This window comes from Scophthalmus maximus, chromosome 15 (assembly GCF_022379125.1).
Source record: "Scophthalmus maximus strain ysfricsl-2021 chromosome 15, ASM2237912v1, whole genome shotgun sequence".
NCBI classification, from domain to species: Eukaryota; Metazoa; Chordata; class Actinopteri; order Pleuronectiformes; family Scophthalmidae; genus Scophthalmus; species Scophthalmus maximus.
Window position 1 is genome coordinate 19,838,117 of NC_061529.1, and position 10,483 is coordinate 19,848,599.

Below are 10,483 nucleotides of genomic sequence, written 5' to 3' on the forward strand. Positions count from 1 at the left end.
CATAATTTTTTTCTGAACATTTGACATAACATAAAAGCAGCCTGTAAGCTAAATTCTGATTGACTGATCATTGACTAAAGTGATTGTAAAAAGGGTCTCACTTAAAAAGTACTCAAAATCAAAATTACTTAATTAATTTCAAATTTTTTTTGCCCTTACTTCTGCCGGTTAAAACCTGTTTTTGGTCTCATTTTGCTCACAAGCTCCATTGATAATTTAGAAAAGATAATTTAGCAATGTGTTGCGGTGGGAAGTGGTACTTTCCTTTTATACTGTTATAAATGTACAATTTGCTTTTATAAAAATGTACTGTGGGAGTCATGTTTCATAGTTTATAACTCTTTGAATGTTAAGTATAAAGATAACTACTTGTTTTCAACCCTTTTCATTACAGCATTCTGATATTTATCCAAACAATTATTTATAGTTAATGGAAGAATTGGGTCAGACCACTAAAAAGGAAACCCTTTGTAGTCTACTCATGTGTTTCATTTTTCTACCTTTTTTTGTATTTATGCCCCCACAATGCATGATTTGCCCTTAATGAAAAATCATTTTTGCTTCCATGTAGTATCACAGAATCCTCCATTCAATCCCAACCCCAACCCTGCATTAAAAAGCAGACAAAGGAAACATGCAAAGTGCAGGTAAGCATGTGTTTTGATATAACTAAGAGGGAGAGTGATAAATTGTTCCAACTCAACTCTTGTGTTGACTTGTTGACAACCGATTTAAATCTGAACCTTCTAAACTTAAGCCCCATAGTAGGGTCAATGTAATTGCAAAAAAATAGTTTTGCTTTTATCAAGTTATCCTCCAGATAAAATATGTAAATGTTTGAAATGTATTGTAGTCAGTTCACTCATAAAATGATATTGAATTTCCTGTTCTGTTGCTGTAATGTAGCTTACTGTCAGATGTATGCCGACGACACAATCATTTATGTATCAGCTAAAACACTTTCTTTAGCAGCAGAGATATTGACAAATGAAAAAAGGGTATATCGAAATTGCTAAACAGTAACCATTTATCTTTGAACCTTAAAAAGACTGTCAATGTGTTTTTCCATTAGAAGAAAAGCAAAAGCTAAAATCTAATTAAACTAAGATGGAATAAAGGAAGTCTGTGATTTTGAATTCCTAGTTGTTATTCTGGAGTCCGAACTCAAATTTGCCAAACACATTAAAAAGTTATGCAAGACAGTAAAAACATATCTGTTTTAGAATGATAAGACATCACATACTGCATAAGGCAGCTCAACTGTTCATGCACACTATGGTATTTTCACATTTAGCTTATTGTGTTTGGTATTGTGTTTATACTGTTTGGAGCCAAGCTTCCCAGTCAACTGTTTAACCCATTCCCTCAATATACAAACAAACACTGAAAATAATGGATCTCAAAAAAATACAGTTGCACCACTGTATAATTTCTAAAAAGTATATGCTGCTAAGTTTTGACTGCTTTATCAAGTTTTCTTTATCAAATGTGTGAACATCTAGCTCCAGCTGTGCTTTGTCCGCACGTCACTTAAGCAAACACGAATAGAATCACCACAAGGGGATCAGCAAATGGCAATTGCAGGGTGGCACAGCAAAAGACATAATTCGGTCAGTCATCATTTTCAGTAAAAGGGATACATTTTTGGGAAGTAAAACATTGGCTGAAACAAAACCAAATTTTGTGACCATTGATCCCACAGACACGCATGAACGTTGACACACAGATAGAAAAACATATAGACAAACATACATATAAAGCCACAGGCTTACGCACAGGCAAATCTGAAAAGATTATGCATAAACACATATACATACACACGTGCACACACACACTTACACAACACACGTAAACTTGTGTTGTAAATATTGTATAAAAACAACTTTGCGGAACATCTCTACTTTAAACCAAATGAAGAGCCTCCCTACCAGTACCTATGTTCTCTATTGCAGATAAATCTAGGCTTGATGACTGTTCAGAAGGTTGGTATAAAGCCACTACATGGGAAAATGGTTTCCTTAACAACAGTCGGTCACATCGATGCTCAAAGTCTTTTTGAGAAAAGTGTGAAAAAAATGAGAGACTTCAACAGAGACTTAGATGAAGGACCCTTCATCTTTTTGTATCCGGATGGATCTGAAGTGATTAATACCCCTGTGACAGAAAGACCTTTTATTTTAGGAATATAAGGCAGAAATAGGCAAACCATATCAACGCATCAACATTTACATCTGCTCAAAGAAGGAGTTTGAAGAAGGTAAGTTGTCATTTTTTGAGATACACAGTAATTTAAGTTTACAAAAAATGTTTTCATGTTCAAATCACTGCAAGCCATATGGAGTTGTTGATGAATAAACAAAATTGGTGTAATTTTTTTTCCCAATGAAATCAGGCCAAAACCAACGGCTTCTGGTACAGTGTTTTTAAAATGTTGTTTTTAAATGTTTGTATAACTTGAATTGTTGTGTTTTGCGGTTGGAGAAGTCTCAAACCTGTCCAAATCTGACACAGAGATTGTAATTAAATGTCCCACGGAGTTTGACTTGGCTGGTATGCTGGTGAGTGTAATTTAAAGCATATTTGGATGACTAATTGTGTTTTGTTGATTAACATTTATTAAGCATTGACCAACATGTTCTAACTAATGGCAGGTGCCAATATTTAGAGAGCTGGGCCGCCAATGGCCAAGATCTAATTCGGATATCATGCTGCTTCTGTGATGAAGTTACACCATTAAGGAAAGCCCTCTTGTTTATTGGTCGCATGAGCTCATGCATTTGCCAATGCCAGTCTACTCAAATTGCCACATATCGGATGGATTTATTTCCCCCTCACTTTTCAAAATTCAGTATGCGCGTGCCCCGTGTGCGACTCCCCCATTGTCTTCTGGTAAACGGGGGACCAGCACGAGGACGCGCACGACCGGGCGGGTAGAGAGACCCACGGGGAGTGACGATCCCCATGAGGCTGCACAGCTAGGCGTGGGGCTGTATCCGACTGACCGAGGGACAAGAGAGGAATTGTTGGATCCGGGGGGGTGAAGTGCCCTGTGCAGGACTGAGTCCTCAGAGCTCTGAAGCCCCGCTGCTGTTCACCTGATTATTCAGAGTTCATTGGAGATTGACTCAGGTAGAACCCTGAACCGAAGAACAACACGCCTTTTGTTGTGATTGGCAACGTCTCTCGTTAATGAGTCCCAGCTTCAGCTGCTTCAGAGCACAGATCAGCTGTTTATTAAAAATGTATCATGGTCATAACCATGTCCAAATTCAAATCTGCACTTTCTTGGACCCGTCAACAACAAGTGTGTGACAGACAGACAGATTTCTTAGTAAGATGTCTCCAGCAGTGGAGAGAACATTTACTTAACATTACATCCAGTACAGTCAGAGTAGCCTCTCTGCTGCCCTTATATAAAAAAGTTTATAATTGAAAATTATCTTAATTTCTTTGAGGATCACAAAACATGATTTGGGTAATTAAAGGAAAATCATAATATATACAGAATTATGGTCTTAGAAATATGAGGAAAAATCTTCTAATACATTGCAATATCCTCAGGAAATAATCTCTTCCTGGAATTACAGCAGACAATTGTTTACTACTGTTAGAATATAAAGTTCTTTAAAGATCTAGCCTCCTAAATTGCTATTAAACTTCACCAGATTGATGGATTTAACTATAAAATGTACAGAATTTCCTTCTGGGGGAGCATGACCCCTGACCTTGGACCCCCTACAGGGTCTGACATCCATCAGCATAGTCTCACAAAATCTTATGGGAAACACTGAACGCTACAAAGGAGTCCCTTAATTTATGTAGAAATGCACGAAATGGGATTCAAATTGAAAAAAAATTCCCATCTACCCCCAGACCCCCACTTCTCTGTCCCCCTACTTCTCAAAGCATGTTACACCCTTGCAGAATCAAGCAAACAACTTATCTATTTCAAAGGTGCATTATATAATTTCTAGTGCTATGTAGCGGAGAGGTTAAGATTGCAACCAACAAGGTTTACTCACATGCATTTTCACACTCATAAGCAAGCATTCTGGGCATTAGCCAAAACAGAGACTCTGCATAAAGGAGACTGAAAATTGGACATGGTTGGTGCATCTGCAGGGTTAAAGAAAACACACTCGGGAGCAAAACTGACCCAAGTTATAGGAGACTGAAAAAAAAAGGGGGCAAGGTTTTTGTTACGGTTATAGTTCATTCACCCATAGTCAATAAAAAAGTGAATAATACATCAACATAATGCTAGTTTGATATGTAATTAGATTTTAGGGGCATTTTTTTCTTTATTTCAGCCATTTGAACCGCTACATGAAAGCAGTCCAATACCAAAAGTGACTGATATTTGGTGAGCAGGGTTTTTCAATATATATGTGAAGAAACTGAGTCTCAAATTTCATTGTGGAAGAATGTTTAAAAAAAAAAAAAATAGTGTAAATACAGTTCTTGGAATCCAACCCACTCTTTTCTCTTTGCCTTGTGGCTTAATGTGACATATACATTCAATCTTGTATGTGTTCTGTGATATCTAGATGGGTGTATTTGGTTTTGAGAGGTTATTAATGAATTGTACTATCTCAATTGACTCTCTGAATCATCTGTTGTGCTACTTTTCACATTTTTTTAATGATTTGTTCCCTCTCAGATATTGTCTTGGGGGACCATCACAAATCAATGATGTACAACAGATAATAAACTATAACAAATGTTTTCTTTATCTATTATGCTCATAGGTTACTGGCAGCTACAGTTACAAGTATTAGGACAGCAACACAATGATCAAAGTGCACAAGTGATGTAGCACTTCATATGGAAATTTGGGGCAAACTTCAATTATAGGCTAAGCAGCTAAAATCAGACGCTACTTTACAAATACAGCACTGGTAATTTAGAAAGAGCCTGCTTGCGCTGCATGACATGGACTTAATGATATTTATAATTTGTTGAAAGCACTAATAGTTTATATGACCAGAACACTTAGTCCATAGTCCTTTCTACCACTTGAAAGCATTAAAGGTGTCTTAACTACAGATTCCGACAATTTCCAGATAATCTTTCTTGATTATCTTTCTTTCTAGGTATTGTTACGGGGGAATCGGTGACAGTGAATTCTGTATTAAAAAGCTTATTTATAATAATTGATATTATTTACTTTATATAATTTCTTCCCCATATATTTTTAAGGTGATAGATTTGGATCCAGAGGATATCCATCCAAGTACCAAAAGAGGTATTACAACAAAGAGCACTTGTTACAGGTTTGATTTTAGTTTTTTTAGTTTTATATAAATTAATCTTTATAAAGGGTGGACAAAATATATCCATACATAAAAAGGGATTTCACTTTGTAACTCCATCAAAATGAATTAAAATGCCAAAAGAACATAGAGTCACTACTTGATATTGTGAATTTCACAAAGCTGGAATTTATACCAGGGCTGCCATTCAATAGAGAACTATTGTGTGGTGCTGCAGTTAATTTTTTCCACCCCTTGCATGTGTATGCATACATGTGTATTATATACATGTATAAAATTTTGTATTTTGTGTATGTTTTTTAATTTTGCAGCAACTACACAGACTTTGTGCACCTATTGTCATAGATGATGATGACAATGATGATGATGATGGAGAGCAAACTGATGATGGAACCAATCGTGCATCTGCTGAAGAACCTGTGTGAGTCATATAAGCATATTATCCATCACCCTCTCTCCTTGTATAATGGACTTTTTCTAAAACTAAGTAGTCACTTAAAAAAATTAACATCACTTCATTAAGAATAGTGAAACACTAATTTTACTTGCTGAAGCAGTATCTATTGATTCTAGCTCCAGTGGAGATATGTCTTTTTGTAAGAACGTCCATTTGAATATATTATAAAGTAGCTTATTGTTTTAATAACTGCCTACAGAGTGTCTGTAGGAGTCAACAATCAACTGTTAGGAGTACAATTTATGAATATTGAAAGGATGGAATCCTTCTTCACACTTGTGTTCAGTTAATCTGCTACAAATTATGCTTGGAACATCTTTTTTACACCTGAAGTAACCTTTCCACTTTTTTGTTTTAGGACTACAACTGCCCCTGAAATAATTGCAAATTTGGGGCTTGCCATTGACCACAAAAGAGTCAGCAGGTTCAATGTATCCAGATCCAATATATGGGATGGAGCTGTTCGAGGATTTCAGCGTAGCACTTACTCGGAGAAGAATGACATGTTCGTGAGGTTCACTGATGATGCTGGCACCTTTGAAGAAGGGTTAGACACTGGTGGACCAAGGCGAGAATTCCTCATGCTGTAGATGAAAGACCTGAAGCATCGCCCTATTTTTGATGGACCTCCAGCCAAGTTGTAATCTTGTGTACAACTCTACAGGTGGGTTTTCTTCATGGCAGTTGATGTATCCTTTTTTAATGATCTTTAGTATTAATGTATTTTTGATATGTTAAATTTCTGTTGTACATTAAGTGCCACTTTCTGCAAGATGAAGCAGTTTGCAACAGGGACCAACCATGTACATGACTCCAAGTTTTATTTTATACTTTTTGGCCATACATAGAATCTGTTGCTCCTCTCACGACAACAGAGACACAGGTCGGTTCTTTTAAGTCAAGTCAAATTTATTTCTATAGCGGATTTACAGACGGCTGAGCCGCACCAAAGTGCTTCACAAGAAAGTGCTTAAGTGCAATAAACAAATAATAATACAATAGGTAAAGTAAAGCAAAAAGAAAATTTAAAAGGTAACCAGGGAACACTATGCACTGGCACTTAAAAAAGGAGACACTAATCGAAGGCTAGTGAAAAGAGGTGGGTCTTTAAATGGGACTTAAAAATATTCAGAGACTGGGCTGCACGGATGTGCAGGGGGAGGCAGTTCCAGAGTCTGGGGGCCGCTACTGCAAAGGCTCTGTCCCCCCTGGTTTTTAGCTTGGACCTGGGCACTTCCAACAACAGTTGGTCAGCTGACCGTAGTGCTCTTGAGGGGATGTGGTGGTGGAGAAGATCAGACAGGTACGTGGGGGCCAGACCATGGAGGGATTTGTAAACAGTCAGTAGAAGTTTAAAATCAATGCGGTAGCGGATGGGGAGCCAGTGGAGTGATGCGAGGACCGGGGAGATATGTTTGCACTTTTTTGTGCAGGTGAGAAGTCGGGCGGCTGAGTTCTGAACCAAATGCAGGCGGCGGAGCTGTGATTGATCAATGCCGGTGTAAAGAGTGTTACAGTATACCAGTTGAAATGTTATGAAGGCATGGATGACTCTCTCTAGATCACTCTGGGGCAGGTAGGATTTGATCTTAGCTAGGGTTCTCAGGTGGAAAAAGCTTTTCCTAACTACTGCACTGACCTGCTGCTTGAGCTTGAAGGCACTGTCTAAAATCACGGCAAGATTTCTGACAGATGGCCTGATGTTAGAGGCGAGAGGGCCCAGGGCATCGGTGGAGAAGCCCGTTGATGATTTGCCAAAAACAATGATCTCAGTCTTACTCTCATTGAGGTTGAGGAAGTTTGCACCCATCCATGCCTTGATGTCAGCCAGACAGTCAAGCAATGGATGGAGTGCAGCCTGCCCATCAACCCTTAGGGGGAGATACAGCTGGATGTCGTCGGCAAAGCAGTGGAAGGAGATGTTGTGTTTGACCAGGATTTCCCCTAGGGGTAAGATGTACAACAGAAATAGAATGGGACCTAGTATAGAGCCTTGAGGGACCCCGCAGGTGAGGGGGGCAACGGGAGTTAATGTCATGTCTCCTCTCTCCCTCTCCATCGTATCCACACGATCAAGCTTTACACGTTATGCCGTTAGAACTAATACAGTACAAAACATTTCAATACATATCGCGGCACATTATGCAAATATAGCGAGCACAAAATGACGCTCAGCTTCGACATTAATATAAACATACCTTGTTGGCCACTTGTCGTAAAAAGATGTTCAGATATGCACAACTTAAATAGTTTTGCTAGCTTATGTGACAAATGTGCACCTTGCAAGTGTGCGGTGCCACAGTGATCTTGGCCCCAGGGGGCTACGAACAAAACACATTAGTTCTGCCTCAAGAAGCGTATAATACAAATAACCAATACAGTATTATATGTTTGTCTGTATCTGTTACATGTCAGATTTTAACTTCACATCAAATAATTTATTTGTTTATACATCATGAACTAAGAACTTAACTACCAGCACTTAAAGAATCTTTAAAATAGTTTGAATGGAAAATAAAGAATAAACGTTTATAAGTATAATCTATAATTCTTGTGTTCTCTGCATAACAGCTGTCAGAGAAGACTAATATTTCTTAGCAGGGAAGATCATTGCTGTGTCTATTGTACACGGTGGACCAGCACCACATTTCCTATCAAAGGACCTTGTCAACCACATTGTAGGGAAGCCCAGTTTCAGCGCCACTGTGGAAGACATTACAGATGAGGAGATAGGGAGAGTTCTGCATCAGGTATGAAGTGACCTTGACTGACAGAGGCCCTACTGACTTGATCAGACTGGAAGTTTTTCATTTTTTAATGAGACAGATCTCCACTTCTATCAGAAAGAAATAATTTAAATAAAAAGAAATTGATCCCAGTTTTCAGAGTAGTGCACCATTTGGCTGACCATAGAATAAAAAACATAAAAGAGGTCCATTTTAGGGACAGGGATGGGTTGTCAGGTATGGGTTTTACTTAGTCTTACAAAGTTTTTTTTAACAGGTCCAGGAAGCAGAATCGGTGGAATCTCTGCAAAATGGACTTCTGCAAAACAGCACCATTTTCCAAACTGCTGGCTGTTTCCGATGTGTAAAGACATCAGGCGAGAAGCATTCACTTGTGGAGGAGTACCTTAGATGGTACATTATACACAGGAACCACAGTGTTATTCAAAGGTAATATATTTTTTCAAGACACATTCTCTGCCTTCATTCATCAAACGTGTCATAATACTTTCCAGTTCCATGATTTGGCATAATTTGTTATTGCTTATCACTTGAATGATTTCAAGTGGCTACAAACAAGATTGTGAGTGTGTGTGTGTGTGTGTGTGTGTGTGTCTAATACAGGTATCTTAAACCCTGGGATAGTTACCATGGTAACGGATAAAGTATTTGTTACTTTAGCATTGTTCGTAATAGATTCACAGACGGCCTTGCAAGTCTGCACTTTTAACCGCACTCCAGCGACATTCAAGTGTGTTGTCCCCGGTCTTGTGCCACACTAGGAAGAACTTGACAGCTGCAGACATGGACAACATGTTCAGACCAGACCTCAGTCTGGTCGGAAGTAACAGGCGGCAGAAAGAAGGAGAAACGCTTGGATTTTGGGCAGATTATCTTCTTGATTGTGAAGGTTTGTTAAGTGTGTAAGGTGTTTGTAAAAAGTGAAATCCGCTCTTACCACTGTTTTCACCTCATATATTTTAGACCATATAATAATATTATTATAACAATATTGACTTTTTCCTTTCAGAAAAAACGACTGCTGTGGCCCTAGAGGATGTCTTGATGTTTGCTACAGAGCTAGCATCACTTCCACCTGCTGGAATGTCACCACCGCCAAGCATCCAGTTTTTAACAGATTCGCCATTCCCCATGTCCAACACCTGTTCAAATACATTAAAGCTACCACTCTTACAGTCATACACTGTCTTTAAGACAAACATGGAGTTTGGCATTCAAAATTCTCCAGGCTTTGTGATATTCTGTACAGTATTTAAACGTGCAGCTCAACATTTTGTTTGTTAGATTTTGATAACAGTTAATGCACAGTTCAATTTGAAACATTTTTTATGGTTATATTTTCTTTTTCTTTACTTGTTTTACAAAGAATCACAGAACTGTGGGTTCTTTGTAAACCTAACCCTAACCCTAATTGGGCTTAATAGTAAGCATAACAGGTCAATATAACCAATAACTGTCACAGTCTGCTCACCTACATACTGGCTCCAGTAAATTTCCACTCACCCAACCTCTGCTCCTATCTGTCAGCCAGCCACACCCACCTCATTAGTTCATTCCCCTCACCTGGTCTCTCAGCTGCATCTCATCAACAATCAAACCCAGTATATAAGCCTCTCCAGTTCACAGACTCAGTGCCAGACATAGGATGCTAACTGGGTAGGAGAGGAGGTCGTCAGGCCCGGGCTAGGAGAAGTGTTTTGAGGTGTGTGTGTAGATTGCAATCAACTGAACCCTGAGTGTAGGATGGGTGAAAGTTCAGAGGGATGGGATGACGAAGGTATGGATTGGCGTGTTGCATCAAACTGAAGAAGGAAAAGGCAGGATAAGAAAGACAGAAGCGAATCTTGGTCAGATCGAAGTGGTCAACAAGAAGAGAGCGCTATTAAAAAATTAAGATCTTATTGGGAAGACACAGCGCAACGTGAGAAAGAATGGAAAACAATTATTTTGTTTGGGAAAGAGACGGGGCACTTTCATCCAGTTCGAATGACCAAAGCAATTGAAAA

At 38.6% G+C, this 10,483-nt stretch overlaps 1 pseudogene; it reads left to right on the top strand.

Annotated features, from left to right (window-relative positions):
• Positions 1 to 1,967: 1,967 nt before the first annotated feature.
• LOC124851040 lies at positions 1,968 to 9,383 on the top strand (annotated as a pseudogene).
• Positions 9,384 to 10,483: the final 1,100 nt, after the last annotated feature.